Source organism: Syzygium oleosum, unplaced genomic scaffold, assembly GCF_021117445.2.
Source record: "Syzygium oleosum isolate NSW1041296 unplaced genomic scaffold, Sole_v2.1 Sole_v2.15, whole genome shotgun sequence".
Taxonomy (NCBI): Eukaryota; Viridiplantae; Streptophyta; class Magnoliopsida; order Myrtales; family Myrtaceae; genus Syzygium; species Syzygium oleosum.
The window spans coordinates 5485055-5506159 of NW_026607499.1; the positions used below are offsets into that span (position 1 = coordinate 5485055).

Here is a 21105-nt window from a genome sequence, read left to right on the forward strand (position 1 = left end):
TGAGGGAAGAAAGTAGTGAGCCAACCGGTTAAGGTAGAGAGAGTCAATCACGATCCTAAAAACGTGCATAATCTAGTGCAAGCTCATCCTTCCTTAAATTGCAATTAGTTTGTCCTTTTTCTAAATCGAAGAACTTTTTTAGCAACTAATGATTTAATCTAATTCCGACATTTTTCCCGGATTGAAAAACTGGCAACAGATTATAAAAGATAGGTATGGGAAGAGAGAGTTTCAGCAAGAGCTTGCACTGAAGTTGACTCGATCACGGTTGTTTTTTAGGTGCGTTTGATATTCAAGAATTGCACGTACTAAAAGGGCATTGTAAGCAATGATATTTAGCTTGAGAGTCTATGCTTATGTATCACTTCATAATACATCTTTCACTTCTTGTGATGCTACAATATTATAGTGAAAAGAACCCTCCATGCGGCCACCATTGCGCTCTCTCTCACACCCAAAATCATCGGACAAATGAATTATATGCACGCAATAAAATGAAATCGAATCAAAGCTTTATAGACTTGTCATGAATCTAAAATCCGAATTCAAGAGGTAAGAAGTCAAAATCTTTAGTAATGTGGGTATTAATTAGTCATTTCTCTTAACTGATTTTAGGAGTTCAATCGATTGAGAATTGAGTTGATAGCTAGCTCATTGATGCATGCAAATAAAGAAGATACATTTGTGGTGACTCCGTATAGGAAATATCACGAGTGAATAAGAAAATCAAAGACTTCACTTTGAATAGAAACTGTGCAAACACAAATCGTATTGGAATTCAATCAATGACAAAGTTTGGAAAATACAGCTACTACAACGGAACCAAACGTAAACAAATCGTGTTGAAATGTAATCGATGACAAAGTTTGAGAACACGAAGATACTACGTTGGAATTTAATCAACGACGTAACACCCATGATAGAGATATATGCCGGAATTTAATCGATGACGCGGAATTGAAAACTCCAGCTAAGAAACACGCCAAAATTTAATTGACGAAGCAAGTCTGGAAACAAAAAGTACGGTGCAGGAAAGTAAAAATAATTGAAAGATTGTCTTTTTGTTTGTTTGTGCGGGGGGTTTCTCTAGTAGATGATTGATTGTATTTATAGTGGTTGGTCATAACAGTTCCCGAGCGATTTTCCAGCGGTTGTATCCGTGTCCCTCCATCTCCGAAAGTTTTGTGCCCATATTCTCACGATGTCATGATCTTGTCTCCAAATGGTTGTTCCTTTAAAAAACGTGTGCTTTATAGTGGTTGGTCATAACTGTTCCCGAGCAATTTTCCAGCGGTTGTATCCGTGTCCCTCCATCTCCGAAAGTTTTGTGCCCATATTCTCACGATGCCATGATCTTGTCTCCAAACGGTTGTTCCTTTAAAAAACGTGTGCTTGTTGCTCCACTACTTCAATCACTTTATTCTCCGGTGACTTCAAACTTGTAATTGCATCTTAATGCTCTTTATGCGTTCAACTTTCTCCTGGCGCCTTGATAGTTTACCAATCTCATTAATTAATCACCGACGTGCGCCAATATGGATATTGATCCTTGTGGTCGTCAACAATGGGTCACGTGCTTGATAATATATATGCTTTAGTCACGTCTCTATCCATATCGACAACCTAGTCAGTTTTTGGTGCATATAGTAGTATTTCCATACACGAAGCAATTCCAAAGACCAAATACTATTTATAATATAATCCCCAGTTCTGCACTAAACCTTATTGACATCGATGGTTCAAGACTTATTGCAATCTAATACGGAAGGAAAGCCCATAAGACTCTCAATTATAGAATTCTAAATGTCAAAGAACAAAAAAATAAATAGAAGGAGAAAAAAGATGAGGAGAAATATAGGTGAAAAAAATGAAGAAAGCGTAAAAACATATATGGAGGAGTCTAGTAGAGAGAATTGTAGGTGCAGAGTGTGGCGATGAGGGATGAGATACATATGATGAGCGAAGGAAGCAGAGTGACATTAAGGAGTTAGATGTCGCCCAAGTTCCCAGCCAGAGTAATGGTGCTATCTACTACAACATGAGCGATGGTACCAGCTTTTGTCGAAAGCAAGCCGCCATTATACATTCCTCTCGAAAGCCGAGAAGACATGACGCGAGATAGTAGCGACAAGTTGACACCTGAAACGATGAGGAGTGTGAGGTAAACGCTACAGAATCTAATACATGATATCAAGAGCAAGCCTCTTTGGAGGTGATGCTCAACCAGACTCAAGTTTAGTTTGGATATCGTGTTTGCCATTCATGTTAGGTACCTATGAGTGTAAATATCTGCATTAAAAGCAAAAGTCAATATTGACAAATGCATGCCTAAAAAATAAGGAACCTAAAGGTAAAGGACAGTTTCTCCAGTATTGTGAAGTGAAGGAGCACTAAGTTGCCAAATAACAGAGAAATATACAAACGGGTGGATCGGGTCGGGTAAAAAATGATCTGATCCAAATTGACCAATTTCTATGCAATACAAATCCAATGACCCATATTCGATTCAGAGATATCCGATTCGACCTATATTGCTAAAACCCTTCCTGAAAAACTTATAAACAAACTGAGATGAGAGTACAGAGCGAGTGAGCGCGAAATCGAGTAAAGACGAGAAAGAGTCATAGAGGTAGATTGGATCTAAATAAGTTGTGAACTTATTTACCACCCATATTATTTTTGGTTTTACCATTCCAAACTCATTTGTAACTCATTTACTAAATATAGCTAACTCATATAATAACTCAGCCCATCAAATATAGGTTACGAAATGGGTCTATGACCCATTTTGACAAATCTAATTAAAATCAACATAAATGTGACCAGTACCCTAATGGTTTGGTTCTACTACCTGGAACAACATATTCCCCTTATCACTTGTATAGTTCTTTAAATACAACACGCCATGCTATTTGATGAGACATTCACACTAGAGGTGCGGTGAGGGGTGACTGCATACCACGTGGAACCAATATGGTCAAATAATTTCTAAGGTGACTATTCGAACTCACAAGATAGGTTCTAAATTCCAAAATTTCGGAATTAGGGAGTTCGGGGTCGATTATAAGATTTGGGGTCATACCATCCTACATTCTATCTTGTGCTTGTGCAGGTACCCTATACATGGTACCACCCTAGATAATCTTTCTCAATTAAATATAGATTTATTAATTTATTTATGAATTTCTCTTTTTCTTTATGAAATTTTGACATTTAAATGCGGGCAAACCCCAATCCCACTAGAGAAAACAAATCTCTAACTCCATTTATCCCTCCCTCTCTTTGTGACGAACTTGGCTATATATGTTAATGCTCTCACTAGAGTAGGATAGACTTCCGATGTTATTACCCTTTTAAGAATATATTACTATTAGACATCAACATGCATTTTATCAAGTAATTCAAATGTTTTGTGTTGAATGTTCAATGACAACTTTTTATCCAATGACACTTTCCTAAAAAATGCGGGGTAGAATAAGGTACCCTGCAACCCATGGAACTGACAAGTTCCAAGTTCTAGGATAGTTCCAAAAGCCAATAGAGTAGGTTTCAGGCCAAGGCAATATCCTACCCGTCCTGGAACTTGCAAACCCGTAGGCGCAGTGCATGTCCAAATTAGAAAAATCCGTAAGCTCTCTATTTTCACTTTCCCTTTTCTTGAAGGAAATAAATATTTTTGGTCGAAAGGGAAGTAAGTTCTTAGAGTGCAGCATTATAATATAATTAGCACTGCCTAAGAAATTATAAACCGATCAACTTGAACAAAATCTTACCTTCAAGCACTTCGGCCGAAACGAACATGATAGTCCCGAAATAACATACTGTGGAACGGAGTACGGAATGAATATGTGGAAGCTTAGGAATATGCCAATGCAAACCACAATTTCAGATGCCAATAAAATTTGCCTACAGTCAAATCAACGAGAACGATTACAATTTTTTTTCTTTGGTCAGAGAGAATGATTACAACGAGCATATCCAAAATCGGTAAAATATGATGAGTAAAAGGCGAGGCTAAACTTTCCGTTTTTACCTGTCTTCAAACATGTTACAAATGTAGTTTCCGACTACAATGTTTACGGGGAGAACCGTCAGGCCAAGGCACGCCAGGAATATGGCAACACCACTTGTGGACCAACTGAAGAAATATGTGGTAATGACACTGGATTCTGAAAGTAGTATCTCCATTGCATACTTTAGCATGAAATAAATCAATAACTGTACCTATTAGATAAAAAAATCGTTGATTAAAGGACATTCTGAACAGAGTGCTTTGGCTCCAGAAGAAATTACCTAAAACCTGAAAACATTTTAGGTGAAGAATAAGGATCGAGAATCAAGAGACTTCCCTTCACCAGCAGCTGGTGAAGACATATAAAGATGCGGGAAAGTAGGAATTAAAGATATCCATGTCTGATGGAACATTCAAAGATGCAGCTCAAGTTTAAGCTCTTGGTATGATCACAATATGAATGGAAGCCTTCCCACTTTCTTTTTCAAGGTGGCCTAGTACTTCAGATGTGACAACTCAAGATCAAGTGAAGTACCTATCCACAAAAACTAGAAGGGGCCGAGTACTCCAAAGTCAGAAGCCTATCATTTGAGGGTCTGCTAAGATGCATTACTCTAACGATCACCCTGGATAAGCCCCTCCCATAGAGAACGACAAAAACTCCAAGCTCAGTCTGCAACCTTTCGGTCAATGTAGTGAGAATGTCCATATTCATGTTCAAATCCTAGGACTATGGCAAATTCTCACACTGTGATCAGATGATATCATTAGCTGCCTGAGTAAAATGGACATACTTAACAGCTGGTTTGTACACACTTTATGTATTTAAGCTTTTCAACATCACATTATGATGAATACAAAAGACAATTTATGTGTCAAACTTCTAGAGCTGTAGGAAGGAATGGCAAACCTTAACAGAAGGTGTCAATAACCTATGCGCTGATTGAAGTGAAGTTGCTGCTCGGGGAGATTCTTCAGGAGTTCGTCGCGTCCTTCACATTCGTCATCACCATCTTCATCTTGCTCCTTTCTTCCTGAGCTGATAAGCAATGGTTTTTTTATGCCATTCTCCAGCGCATTACCCTCTTCTGGCTCTGCAATAAGCAAGTCCCTGCATTCTGAACTAATCTTTTATTCTTATAACACTCTCGGGGAGAAATGGAAGAGCTACAGACTTGGCAATTATTTTAGGTTGAAAGAAGATTCACAGAGAACACACACAACGATAATAACACAATAAATCGTCCCAGTCACAGATAATATCCCATCATCTAACACGACATTATTATCTAGACTATGGTGATTGTCCTCCAGGAAACCTGTTCCAATTTAGTCCTCTGGCAGACATCTTGTGCAGTGAAGTAGAATGACAGGCAAAAGCCATATGGCTAGATGCATTACTGCAATCCCGCTTAGAAAAATCAAAATGTCAAGTAAATGTAACTTTTTGGGGGTTGGGTTCAGACTACAGAAGAAAGGGTTTTGTAAAATGAAATAAAAAAGGCTTGTGACAGAGATATTTGCACTTTGCCTGATATCACACACACAGTCAATTACCGAGATCCTGTAGATAAGGTCACAGCTTTGAGTTTATCTCTCAAATATTTGTCTTGATAAAACAAGAAATTAAGCACAACCTTAGCTCCCTTGATGCCAACAAAGCCACCACCCAGCTGATCTAGATCTTCTTGGTTTCCATTGAATAAGGTGCTAGCATTACCATAACCTAAGAATCTCAAATGCTGAAATGGCATATGTCCATCCTTGCCAAACAGAAAGACGTTTGCTCCGATTTTCACAAATTAAGATCTAAAGGAGCAACGGATACTTCTATGCCATTTACTTGACAGGATGTCCTTGTATCAACATTATCAAGTCTAAAAGGATTAGATTAAATGCAAGTGCTTCAACAAGACATCTTAGCCAAGGATATGACCAGCAAATACAGAATAAAAGAAAAATATGAAAACACCATATACCAGCATTTGATTCCTGAGGTGTTTCATTTGCCTCCACCTCAAGAGAAGATTCCTTAAACGAGATCCACAACCATATTAAGTATATAAGCCAAACCACAGCCATTACCCATCCAGGCAAAGTGTCTTGATTAAATGTCAACTTGTACATCTTAAAATTGTATTGTAGTAGTCCAGCAAGAGCAGGACCACAGGCCATCCCAAGAGCACTTGCGCTGACAAAACCCACGGAGGCATGCATGCGGATCTTCAATGGCACACAGTCACTGATGTAACGCTGGTTAACAGCTCTAGCAGAACCTAACCTGAAATTGAAGAGATGCAAGTTTGTTATCCTTTTACTTTCCCATCACAGATGAACTAGCGTGAAGTCCTTCATTATGAAATACAAAAGCAGATGCAAAACCTGCCGCTATTAGATACTTTGGGGTTTCTTCAAGTCAGTAGCCTCTTTTTCTATCATTTCAATGCAATGAAGGCAGTGAGAACAAAAGCTATGGCCAAATTAGAGGAGGACAAAGAGCACGCTCCACCATCGGCGGACTGAATGAACCTCAACGTATTCTAGATGCTCTATGTTAGAATGGTGTCAAATGATGAAGTCTTTTTTTCCTCGTACTTGTTTTTCACTTCTTGCTTTTTATCCAGCGTTTTATAAAAAATTTGGATTTGGCCAATACAACAACCAGAAGTGCATAAGATAGGCAACTGGTCCTATTCTATCTGAAGATAATTGGTTCTGGTCAGAAATCTGGAGCCCAACTAATCTGTTAAGATGCAGAAAATATTCTGCACCTAACTTTCAAAACTCGTAGTTGTGCATGCGGTGTGGCATGGTATCGGAGGAAACGACTTTCAGTATAATCCATTGATTTGGATGCTAAAAGCTAACTGGATCATCAATGGAACCTTGTGTACCACTGTTACAAAGTTGAAAACAAATCATAATAACTAGCCAACTAATTCCACAGCTGATGTACAGTCGGCAGCCTCCTTGCGTAAGAAATCAGAAAAATGGGCTACTATGGATAATAGAATTAAATTCAAGAAAATCGACATTCTTAGTGCACAACTGCAGATTCAAAGAGAGCAGACTCTCTATTGCCTTCAGAAACACAAAAGATGTCCTCTGCTCTATGCGTTAGAAGACCAACGACAACTGCTTTAAACATAAAAAGATAATCCATATAGCTAATTCGACCTCTGTTTCCTATGGCTTTGGTTTTATATGCAAGGACTTCTGCCTTAATACGGAGTACAAATAGAGTCATGAGCTTGAGTAATCCTGATAAATGACAGTTTACATTGGTCAAATGAACTAAAAAAGCATTTATTGTTCATATCACACCATGGACTCATGAGAAAAGACAAGAAAAGGACTTTTTACTTGCCCACAAGAAAGCCGACCCACAAGAAGTATCACTATGGAATCAAGATCATATGCCAACGCGGACATGACATTGCCTACAAAGAGAACGATACTGCTGAATAGAAGAGGCCTGACGTATGATTTATTTGACCAAGCACTGAAATACACCGAGGAGAATATCTGTGCCATTGCCATTGCTCCAATCACAATACCACAAACTGTTGCTGCAGCTCCAAGACTCAGGGCATAGTCATCTGCTGTGGGGACTATGATGTATGTATTGACCATATAAAGGAACGTGTTGGCCAAGTTCAACATAAGTGACATAAAATGATATCTTTGATCTTCAACATGTTCATCAACAGGAGCAGGTAGCTCTTCTTGCAAAATGAGTGCATGTTGTGCCAGAAAGTTAAGGAAATTAGTTGAATGTGTTAATCTGTCCACAGCAGCTTTCATTGAGTCAATGACAGAATCCTGCAAACACGTGGCATAATGAAACAAAATCCAAGACTGGATCCCTACATGAGAGAAATCAACTTTTGGCTGCAGGGAAGAACTAAGCTGGCAACATGATGTACTTGAGCAAGTTGAACAGAGAACTAAATCTAAGGGAAACCTGGAGAGGAAGAGGTGGCTGGTCATTTATTGATAGGTCGCTTCCCTGGCGGTCCTGAAGTTCCCCTAGGTTACGCGAAATTGCACCAACTACAGCCCCTATTCCCTGCTATACTCATGGAAATATCTTAAACAATCAAAGTTTTCGCGTAGACTGTCCATTTAGCAGTAGAGGACATGCAATGCAGTACATTTAATTTGACAATCACAATCCTCTAGAAGAATTTCGATAAGCGACAAGAGTAAAAGAAGATGTAACCATTTCAGCATATTACCAAATTCTTGAGCAATTGCTGCAGCTGGGAGTAAGGGTGATTTGCACGAGTCTTGATATAGTGGTCGGTGAATTGACAACCAAAACGCTTATCAAACTTCTTCAGTATCTTACGCAAACCTATTGCATTTATTTCGATGAAATAAAGAAACTTCAGAAGATCACTTCCCACAATTCTGTAGGCTTCTCTTTCTTCAGATATTTGAGATATATCAGGTTGCTCCTGAAGAGCTTCTTGCTGCTCGCCAAGCTTAGCTATCCTGCTCGCAAGTAGGCCTTGTTGTTCCAACAGGAAAAGGACGATTTTTTCAATCTGGAATCATACGAAGAATGAAGCAGTTGAAACCTGTTTCGTAGACTCAAGTAAAGGGAGAAAAGCATGAGACATTGCATTGTCGATTTTTCCATAAAAGAATTACCTGCACGCACATGCTCTCACACAAACACGACACCCCACCTGCATCACCACTTACTTCTTAAGCACAGAATGCACGCCATCATGTCCATCCACAACCCATGAGATACTAAAAAAATGGATTTTTTTACCTGTGCAACCGTGTAATTAGTGCACTTGCTAAGTAACAAAACAAGGAATTTTCCAGTTTTCAAAGTAGCTTTGAATAGCAACTCATTTCCTATTATGCATACTTAACAATACCCTTTGAGCACTCACTAACATGACCTAAGAAACTAATTGCACCTTCCTTTGAAGCGGCCATATGCTCCTGCAAGCTAAGAGAGAGAGACATAGAAGCCGCAAGTACTCGTGTAGTACATGCCCATATATACTGCAGGTTGAGCACTCTGGCTGTTAACCTGTTGATATTCAATAAACAAAGCTACTTTATCCCTAGCATAGACAAACAAATGACTTTCTTCATCTTCAAAATAAATACAGCTTTTTTTGTTCAATAGGAAAAAGACAAGCAGGCACAGGATTGTCGTTTTGTCAACCTGCTAAATCAATTACATAAAACACTTCGTGACTAGTTCAAAATTTACCAGCCGTTCACAAAAAAGCAAAGCTGAATGAGTCGCATAAAAAATGACTCCAGAGACATACAATAATAAAATAGCCAACCAATATCGCATCCTATTCAGCGACCGTGTTTGAAGCATGAATTTCACATTTTCTTTGCTACTATAACACCAACTCTCATGAACAAGTATATACTTCAAGGGATGTGATACCTGGTTATCTAGCATCCTTGAAAAATCCTTCAGGACACGCCGCGGATCTTGTATTCCAAGCTCAATTTGTTGAGCATATTGTCTCACCTTTTTCTTCATCATCTTATAATCGATGTAGTACCTATAAAAAGAATCAGAATACACCGAATTTAGAGAAAATTTCTCAATGTACAAATATGTGAAAGTAGCAAAAAGTAAAACAAAGAACAATGCTTTAGACAATTAGGCTGCGCATAACAATTTGCCAAATAGTGTTTGATTCTGTTCTTTTGTTCCCAGAATCAGTTTGGGAACAGAAATGCGATTGTTTAATTTTTTGATTCTGGGCACAATTTTGTCAAAAATTGTTCCCAGAATCAGTTTTCAAGAATAAAAAAAAAGTAGCTTCTTGATTCTGGGAACAATTTTGAAAATCAATTTTTTTTTCTTCTCCCTTTTCTTGGTTTTTAATGTAGCTTCTAATGTCCGGCCGAGGACCGCCCTCGCCGGATCTAACGAGAATAAAATATTTTAATAAAAAATATTATTAAAATAAAAAATATTTTACCGGCCATGGCAAAAAAAAATAAAAAAATATATTTTTAATAAAAATATTTTACTAAAAAATATTATTAATAAAAAAATATTTTACCTGCCATGGCCGGTGACCAGGCCATGGCAAAAAAAGAAAAAAATATATTTTTAATAAAATATTTTAATAAAAAATATTATTAATAAAAAAAATATTTTACCTGCCATGGCCAAAAAAAAATAAAAATGTATATTTTTAATAAAAATATTATTAATAAAAAAAATATTTTACGGGCCATGGCCGGCGATCAGGCCATGGCCAAAAAAAAGAAAAAAAAATATTTTTAATAAAAAAATATTTTACCAGACATGGCCGGCGACCAGGTCATGGCCAAAAAAAATAAAAATATATATTTTTAATAAAAAATATTATTAATAAAAAAATATTTTATCAGCCATGGCCCAAAAAAATAAAAATGTATATTTCTAATAAAAAATATTATTAATAAAAAAATATTTTACCGGCCATGGCCGGCAACCAGGCCATGGCCAAAAAAAATAAAAATATTTTAATAAAAAAAATATTTTACCGGTCATGGCTGGCGACCAGGCCATGGCAAAAAAAAATAAAAAATACTTTTAATAAAAATATTATTAATATTTTACCGGTCATGGCCGGCGAGCAGGCCATGGCCAAGAAGGAGGAAAAGAAAAAAAGAAAAGAAAAAAAAGAAAGAAATATTAAAATATTTAAAAATATTATTAATAAAAAGAAATTTTGTGGCGTTACCAAACGCATTTCTGTTCTTTTTCTATTCTAGGGATGGAATTTTGGGCCGTTAACAAACGCCTCAAAATGCTCAGAATCAATTCCGGGCACAGAATAAAAAAGAATCATTTCTGAGCAGAATCTGTTCCCGGACACATAATCGTTGTCATGCGCAGCCTTAGTGTGACCTTTGTTGAAATAGTTTGTTATCATGAAAAGAGGTGAATCTTAGTTATGAAAAGAGATGGCAAATGGTGCTGTCTCTTGAGCATCAAAGAAGCAAACATGTATAGCTCAATCAACGATGGAATCTGAATTTATATCACCATTGGCTGCTGGTAAAAAGGCTGAATTATAGAATTTGCTATTGGATATAGAGTTGTGGTCACAACCAATGGCAGCCATATCTATACATTGTGATTATGAGACAACTATGTCTAGGGAATACAATAAATATACAATTGAAAATCTAGACATATTAGTTTGTGACATAAGTATATTCGACAATTAATTACTAATAAAATTATTTCAGTAATTTATGTTCAGATAAATAATAACTTGGCTGAACCATTCACTAAGGGACCTCGAGAAGTTTAATTAGCAATACTACCAAAGGAATGGGTCTTAGACCAATTGATAATAGTCAAGTATACTAGAAACACAACTTTATAATTTCTAATGAAATTATCAAAGTTCAATGGGTAACAACAGGCTATTATATATTTATGGTGATCGATTACTGGGACACAATGTTAGCACTCACAGAAAGTTAAGAGGATGGGTGTAAGAAAACACTCTTAATGAAGTTCAAGGTTTTAGCAAGGCAATGTAAGTTAATAAGTTAGGAACTTCACATATACGCACATAAGAAGTGGTGCTGTTTCTAGCAAAAGTTGGATTAACTTTTGTAAATGTTCATGAATATAGGAGGGAGCACAAGGCTATAAAAGTGCTAAGGCATACGAAATTTCTAACCGAACGTGTATAAATTCATATGTGTGATCATTTGATTTACAAATGGAATCATGGTTCAAAATTTAATCTACCACTGATTTCGTTAATGGAATTATTTACATTGTTGAGGTGTGGTTCATACTCCTTAGCGATAAGACAGCACGAGGGTCCTACTTGAGGGCTTTTATAGTTTGAGCTCGAAAAAGAAAGTTTCATGTTTCTTAATTAAATGGTTTCCTAATTGAAGTAAGTTTCCTAGAAAAAGGTTTCCTATTTTGAATCAAATTATTGCCTATATATATATGTCCTCTTTCTCTTTGAAAGATGTAACAGAGAGGTGCGATGTGCTAATTAAAATGGAATCCTCAACTGGACGTAGCCCTAGTTTAAGGGTGAACTAGGATACAACTTTGCGTCTCAAATTCTCTTTCTCGCTTTTACTCTTTGTTTTCTTTGTGATTGTGCGCCGAATCCTAACATATATTATTGAAAAGTTCAAATCTTAATAGATACCTTCTTGTACGTATGAACTTATGTATATTAGTATATATAACAAATTGAGTAAGGGATTGTGAAATAGTTTGTTATCATGAAAAAAGGCGACTCTTAGTTATGAAAAGAGGTGACTCTTGGTTATTAAAAAAAATGATTGTTGACTTGAAAAGTGGCGATGGTTCATCATGAAAGGTGGTGATGGTGGGAATAAGGTACCTATTCTCAAGAGATGCGTCGATTGGTTGTCTATAAATAGCATCGAATCATACATTGTTCATCATAATTATTCAAAATAACAACTTCTTCTTCGTAACTCTCCTTCTCTTTGCATAACACATTTGAGGTGAAATTTCAAGAAAGAAATTGAATAATTGTCGAACTCGTTTCTCTGTGGCTCTATTTTATATCTTGGAGGTATATTTATTATAATCACGGCAGCAACAATAGTGGAGCCAAATAATACCTAAAGGGTAGTGATCGTCATCACGCACCAATGCATCAAAGATCTATAACTACTACTCTATCTTCAGCAACAATCAAATTTCCCCAACAAACGAGTTCATCAATTACTCAATTTCTCCATTGGAATTTCACCTTAAATGTGTTATCAAAGTTATGTGTATGAAAAGAGAAGAAGAGTGTTACTAAGTAGAAGTTGTTTTGAATAGTTGTGCTGAACAATGTATGATCTGGTGTTATTTATAGACAACCAATTAACACATCTCTTAGAATAGGTACCTTATCTCCACTATCACCACTTTTCATGTCAATAATAACATTTTTTCATGATAAAGAGTCACATCTTTTTATAATCAAAAGTCACATCTTTTCATGATAACAAACTATTTCAACACTTTTCCACTGCCCTTTTTCTGCTATACATGAATGTGAGCTTATGTAATGACATGGCCGGTTTGATGAGATAATTTTAAGTTGTGATCATGCAGGAATATATAAACTACTTGGTAAATGATCCAATAGATTCATTTTGAAATCTACAGATGTAAAAGAAAATTGAAGGTCTGTTAAGATCACGAATGCATTATGATGATCTTACGTGATTTTAGATTAACAAGAAAACTGATAATGACAGTTTCGAAAAATTTTCAACATTTGACATCTCAAGGAGGTGAAGGGAACTGTTCACTGAGCAACAATGACAAACGTTAGACAGGTGATATAACACCATCTAGAAACAAATTGCATTGCTTTAGATCTCAACATGGGATCGTGATCAAATCACCACCAATGCCTATCTCGATTAGTCTCCCTAGGACTCGAGCAAAAGAAAGGGCAACGGAACCACATTTAACGTATTAGACATACCCTTGCCATTCCGCAATTCGACTTTCCTTCAACTTTTTGCCAAATGCAACAATCTTTCTCTGCAAACAAAGTATAAGAGATAAGAGAATACAAAATAAATAAAAAAGAAGCTAAATATTGCTGTTTTGCAATCTTAATAAAATCATGAGACATGAGTTGGCTATCAATAAGAAGGATAGTGATGAAAGAATATAATGCAAAGTCACAAGTACGCTAGTTAAATGGGCGGGTTGGATGGGTTTGGGTTGGGTCGGAGATGATCCGACCCAAATTGACCCATGTATATGTAAGACAAATTTAGTAACCCATACCCGACCTGAATTGACACTTTTAACCCGTTTTAGCAATTTTTTTCCTTCAATTGTTGCCTTTGAAGAATGAGTGACTCCATGGACCAGCTCATCGAGTTAGTGAGGGAGCTTGAAGGTCGGTTCTGGATGAAACATGAAGATGGTGGTGAAAGTATGGCCTGAGCCATTCATAAATTATGAAACGGGGGCTTTGGTTTTGGGTTAAATATAGACAGGATCTTAATATATTTGGCTTGATGAAACTTCTTCAAAAAATGTTGATGAACCGATAATACCAAGGTCGAGGAGACTGTCTGAGCTTTATGAAGCCACCAATGAGCTTCACCTTGTAGCTTTCTTGCAAATTGTGAGCTGCTTGTCTACGATGATGCTGCCAAAGAAGAAAAATGGAGGAAGACCATGAATGGAGAAATTGAAGCTAGCGAGAATAATCAAACATGGGAGCTTACTGATCTTCCGAAGGAGAAGAAAGTGATCGGTGTCAAATGGGTGTACAAGGCAAAAAAGAACAAGAAAGGTGAAGTGACAAGGTATAGGGCTAGATTAGTCGCGAAGGGATTCAAGCAAAAGGCCAGGATCGACTATGATGAAGTTTTTGGCCTATCATTCGCATGGAAACGAATAGATTAATCATTTTTGTTGCAACTCAAAATTATTGGCAAATTTATCAAATGGATGTCAAATCAACATTTTTAAATGGCATTCTTGATAAGGAGATTTATGTTGAACAATCCACAGAGTTTATTGTGAAAGGTCACAAAGACAAAGTGCTGAGGTTGAAGAAAGCTCTATATGGGCTTAAACAAGTACCAAGAGCATGGAATTCCAAAATTGATGTTTCTTTCAAGGCAAATGGCTTCTCTCAATGTCCATATGAGGATGCACTTATTTGAAGCAAGAAAAATGTGATGTTCTATTGGCTTGCTCATATGTCGATGACCTTGTTTTTACAGGAAATAATTTAGCAATTCTTGATGCTTTTAAGGCATCCATGACGAAGGAATTTAAGATGATTGAAAATGGTCTCATCATGAATTTATTTCCTTGGCATAAAAGTGAAGCAAAGTATAGGTGGGATTTTCATTTCCCAAAAAGGATATGCAGAAAATATCCTTGAAAAATTCAATATAAAAAATTGTACACCTGTCGATACACCAATGGAGTGCGAAGCTGAGCTTTAGAAATTTGATGATGGTGTCGATATTGATCCAACATACTATAGAAGCTTGATTGGAAGCTTGAGATACTTGACATGTAAGGAACTGGATATCATGTACAGTGTTGAAATTGTGAGTCGGTATATTGAGGAACGGAAGTCATCTCATCTTCGTCCAAAATCATCTTCGACAAATGACGTATCACGTTATGAGGAAAGAGTCATTTGGGCCATTCTCACCAAATTCAAAGACTTCTCCCTCTTGCACATGATTTTTATCCACGTGTTGAACAACAAGAAAGAAGGTTGGCAAACTTCCTTCCAGTGTATTGATCGCTTGCATCTTTCGGCACAAGGATTCGACTTTACTGATGTCACCACTTAGAGCCTGCTGAACATCGAGATTGGGAAGAAAACACTTGAAAAGATGAAGCTGAGAATGACTCCTGATGGATGGGTAAATCATAAGGATGAACTGATCCATATAGGCCAAGGAGATGATGAACGAGCAAAGGTTATTCTTAAGGAAAGATTGCCAGAATAGGCTGAAAAGGAAAGGAAGAAGAAAGCCAAGGCACTAGTGTAGAGACAATCCATTTGACCCCATTGACCCAAGAGATCACCATCACCGGTGGAAACATTTGCTACTCCTGCTGCCGCTCTCGCGCAACTCCAAGCTGATGTTTGAGAAATCAAAACTACCATTTTCAATATTTCTTGATACTTAGTGAAACTTGAGCAGTCCATCCTAAATCCAGAGTGTTATAATCCAAACCTCCTACCTCATCCAAGTAGAGAAAACGCACTCGCACCTCCTAAATGATGTTATCTTTTGTGCTCCTGTTTTCTTATTTGCTGCAGTTGGTTGTACCCCCAAACTGTTGAATTAATGAAACTAACTTTTGCATATTATCCACTATTCTTATTATTATTTTTATGCTGATGACAAAAAGGGGGAGAGATTTGATGTGATAATATCTGAGCCAATGTTTGTTGTTTATAAAATATGCTCCAAAAATATTAGCATCACGACAGGGAGAGTTAGACAGGAAGAGTTATATGGATAGTTGATAATGTTTTCTAACATATATCATGTTATCTCTTAATGCACGTGCTTTGATGATTTCTTAATTATCTCATGCATTCTGAAACATCATCAAACTATGGATCTTTGTAGTTCATTCTCATCCTTAAAAATTGTTTAGACTGCGTCTCCTCATTCCTTGAAAATATGGAGATTCAGATATCTGCATTTTGTAAGTTCTTCAAATGCAGATTTTTACTTTTACTGCAACTTTATCAAACATCAACTTCTCACATCTGCGGGACACTAACCTTCCAAGCGTGGGCAAATCCCGTAACACTAACATTTTATTCCCATGAGGACAAACAACCCCTAGACAAATCATAAATCCTGACATTGACTCTTGACTCAAATGACTCTAGAAAAAATATACAATGCATAGGTCTCAACAAAGCACGGGAAATACTTAAAGACTCATTCTCGGCTTTCCCAGCCAGCTCTTAATATTTTTTCCATAAATTTCTCTAGAAGACTCCAAATTGGATGAAACTTGATTCATAGGAAAGAAGAAACATAGTGCTTTCCATACATATATCATCTGGCTACATTGAAGCACGAAATCAAGGAAGCTCAAAAAGATTCTGCCAGCAAAGATGGACTTAACCTCTAAGCAATTTCGCATCAAGTGTTGGATAAGCCCTAATCTCCATGAGATGTTCCTGACAGAAATTGAAGAGGAGGAATATAAAATTTGTATTTCTCAATATGTATTTGTACATGTACATGGCTGTATTTATTGTACAATAAGCAATCAGGAAATAAATAAACATGATGTCATTTTCCTATTTAATCTTCTGAATATTCCATCAATATTCCTTAATGCCGATTGTGCCGATTGTCTGAATCAATTAGTGGAGTCAAAGGATCAAATCAAATCCTTTCTCCAACACTCCCCCTCAAGCCGGCGGCTTATATATGTCGAAGACGCCAAGCTTGCTCAACAGATATGCATGTTGTCTTTGGCATAACGGCTTAGTGAAAATATCTGCAGGTTGTTCCGCAGTTCCAATTCCTCGAGTTATGATAGTTCCTTCTTGAATTTTTTCACGAGTGAAGTGGCAATCAACTTCTATATGTTTCGTCCTTTCATGAAAGATTGGATTTGCTGCTAGTTTAAGTGTAGCATCATTGTCACAAAATAGTTTGCTTGCTCCATCAATTTGTACCCCAAGGTCCGAAAGCAAACCCCGTATCCAAACTATTTCGCAAACAGTTTTTGCCATAGCTCGATATTCAGATTCGGCTGATGACAATGAGACGGTTGATTGCTTCTTTGTCTTCCATGAAATCAAGGATCTTCCCAATTTAATGCAAAAGCCTGTGATAGATCTTCTGGTCATCGGGCAAGTAGCGTAATCCGTATCACAATAAGCTGTCATCTTCATGTCGCAATCACGAGATAAGAGAATTCCAAGTCCTGGGCATCCCTTCAAATACTTTACAACCTTCAATGCTGCTGTCATATGGGACTGCTTCGGACTATGCATGAATTGGCTGAGTATCTGCACTACATAACATATATCAGGTCTAGTCATGGTGAGATATATTAATTTTCCCACAAGTCGCTGATATCCTGATGGGTCTTTAAGCAATGGATCCTCATTAGACGATGATAAACTCGTATCATATTCAAGCGTTGTAAGCTTGACATTCTGTTCAATAGGAATGACAGCCGGCCTACATCCTGATAATCCTGCTTCTGATATGATTTCCAAAACGAATTTCCGCTGACTGAGTGATATTCCTTTGTCCGATCGAGCTATCTCAATACCAAGGAAATATTTGGGAGGTCCCAAATCTTTGATATGGAAAGTAGAATGCAGATAATCCTTGAAATTTCTAATGGCAGAATCATCATTTCCCATAATGAGTATGTCATCAACATATATTAACAAATAAATTGATGAAGCACCTTTGGTCCATGTGAATAAAGCATAGTCATGCTTGGAGTGCTTAAAGCCCGCATGCATGAGTGCATTGGTGAATTTTGCATACCACTGTCGAGAAGCCTGCTTAAGTCCATATAGGGATTTACGAAGACGACATACCCGAGACTCCCCCTGTCGTCGTAAACCCTGTGGAAGTTCCATGTAGATTTCTTCGTCTAGATCACCATGAAGGAAAGCATTATGAACGTCCATTTGATGCAACTGCCAATTACGAAATGCAGCAATGGATAGAAAAGAACGCACAGTCACCTCTTTGGCAACGGGAGAAAATGTTTCATGATAGTCAAAACCTTTCCGTTGTGTGAATCCTTTCGCAACTAGTCGAGCCTTGTAGCGTTCAACTGAACCATCTGCCTTGTATTTGATTTTATATACCCATTTGCAGCCAATTGATTTCCTATGTGAAGGCAATGGAACTATGTCCCAATTATGATTTTTAATAAGGGCATCTAGTTCGACCTTCATAGCCTGTTGCCAGCGTAGGTCACATGCCGCTTCTTCATAAGAAGTTGGTTCCTGTTCTTCAGATATGCGACTAATATAACACATGTGCTCTGGTGACAGTCGACTAAAAGAGACGTATGAAGAAACAGGATAATGTGTACCTTGAGACTCCAATGTAGGGCATATATAGTCTTTAGTCCATGTAGGTGGACGAACAGGACGTCTCGAGCGTCGGGGTTGCTCGGCAATCGATCGTTCCAGGGGTGATAAAGAAGATTCAATATGTGGCTGTGCAAGCGAAGCAGATGAAGTGTCCTCCTCATGTAAAGCTACTGGGGAATCGACTGCTTGGTTTGATGATTCAGGAATTGTTGACATCTGAATCGGTGGAACGAAGATGTATTGTGGGGTTGCAGATAAATCTTCTTCTGATAAGAACTGACGATGATTTGGCTCCGATATAAACGTATGAGATGAAGATGTCAAATCCTCGAACGGAAATATATCTTCATAAAAAACAACATCTCGGCTAACAAAGAAGCGACCTGTAGATATCTCCATAACCCTGTATCCTTTCTGTAGAGGAGGATATCCCATGAAAACACATAGGAGGGCACGAGGATCCATTTTGTCCCGAGGGCCCACAGTCGTCGCATAACATAAACAGCCAAATACTCTTAGATGTCCAATCTCTGGTTGTTTCCCAAAGAGCATCTCAAAAGGAGTTCGTCCTTCAAGAATTCGAGTTGGCATGCGATTGATCAAATAGGCCGCTGTAACCACACAATCTCCCTAAAAGGTTTCAGGAATGGAGGCTTGGTATTTAAGTGCTCGAGCTACTTCTAAGAGATGGCGATGTTTACGTTCTACAATCCCATTTTGTTGGGGAGTGTATGTGCAAGAGCTTTCGTGAAGTATCCCATGAGAAGCAAGAAAAGATTTGCACTCTGTAGTGAAAAATTCACGCCCATTGTCTGTGCGAATTCTTTGAATGGATTTATGGAATTGATTCTTGATCAAGGAAAAGAAATTCGACAGATTGGAAAAGGTTTGGTTCTTGGATTGCATGAGGAACACCCAAGTAGCGCGAGTATAATCATCGACAATTGTTAGAAAATACCGAGACCCATCATGATGTGGAGTGTGATAGGGACCCCAGATGTCTACATGAATTAGAGAAAAAATACTAGTAGCTCGAGATGTGCTTTTTGGAAACGGTGCTCGTGATTGCTTTGCCAAAGGGCAGATTGTACAGTTTGGATAAGGAAAACGAGCACTATGACCCAAACGCCTATGAGAAAGAAAATTTTTATTGCTAGTGGTAGCATTACATGAAATGCTTTTTGATAAATCAAAATCCTTTGGAAAGCTTATCCAAAAATATAGTCCTTGCGCAACACTACCCAAGCCCATCAGTTTGCCAGTCGAATGGTCCTGAAAGAAGCAATTTTCTGAATTGAATATGACGCGACAAGAGTTGTCTTCACAAATCTTAGAAACAGATATGAGATTGAATTCAAATTCAGGAATGTAGAGGACATTTTTTAGGATAATGTTTGGACTAAGATGGACAGTTCCAATTTTGGTAACATGAGTGATGGTACCATTGGGAAGACGAACAGTCACAGAAGAATGAATTTTCTTGTGAACATCAGAAAAAATGTGTTCATCACAGATTATATGGTCACTAGCGCCTGAATCAATTATCCATGCATCAACTGAAACAGCATTGTTATTGCAGAAAGAAATACCTGAAAAACTTGCACTTTTGTCGGTATTCTTTAATTGATTCAGAGTCCTCATAATATGTTGATACTGATCATGAGTAATGGTCTGATTTGCCCTTTCAGTCCCTTGTGCCAAAACTTGGTAAGCTGAAAAATCTTTCTCCTTTTTTTCTTTGTCATTTGGTTTTCCATGCAATTTCCAGCACGTATCAATAGTGTGATATGGGCGCTTGCAATATTCACAGTATTTACCTTTATTTTTGGAATTTGGCCCACTTCCTCTTTGTGATGATGTGGCACTTCGTGGGCCATGAGATGGCTTGAAAGCAGGGGCTGACGTGGCCTGATAATAGCCATTCGATTCGCTCAAGTGACTGATCAAATGATGGCCGTTGGATCCAACCTTTTGATCTTGACCGTCCGTTCGAAAAGAACTTCTAGGGTTCTCCTCTTCTTTTCTGCTCCACGCCGCTTGATGAAGCCCCAAAGGTGGAACACTCCCATGGCTTCCGACGATGCTTGTAACGCTCCGATATGGTGGTTCCGATGGTGCTGTGAGAGTGATGCTCTCAACTCGTCCGTGCTCGGCTGTGGCCAGTCGCTGGCTCTCCTCTTGGACGGCCAGTTGATAGATCCGGCCGAGCGGTGGCATTGGCTCCATCGCCAATATCTGCGACCTAAAATGTGAGTATGTTTCATTCAGAATGAGTAAGAATCGTGTTACTTTCTCCCTGTCCTTCATTGCTCGATATTGTCGGAGTGTAGCCTCGGATCCCTCCAACTGTTCCTCGGCCGCCTCGAGCTCGTTCCACAGAGCCGAGAGTCGGTTGAAGCAAGCAGTGACCGAAAGGTTCCCTTGCTTCAATTCCGACAAGGCTTGAGTGATTGTAAATAGCTTCGCTCGGTCAAGGCGCCCATACATTTCACGGATGTTCTCCCA

The 21105-nt window shown here is 37.9% G+C and overlaps 1 pseudogene; it reads right to left on the reverse strand.

Annotated features, from left to right (window-relative positions):
- Nucleotides 1-1900: 1900 nt before the first annotated feature.
- Nucleotides 1901-9554, reverse strand: LOC115664150 (SPX domain-containing membrane protein At4g22990-like; annotated as a pseudogene).
- Between the last annotated feature and the right edge of the window lie 11551 nt (nt 9555-21105).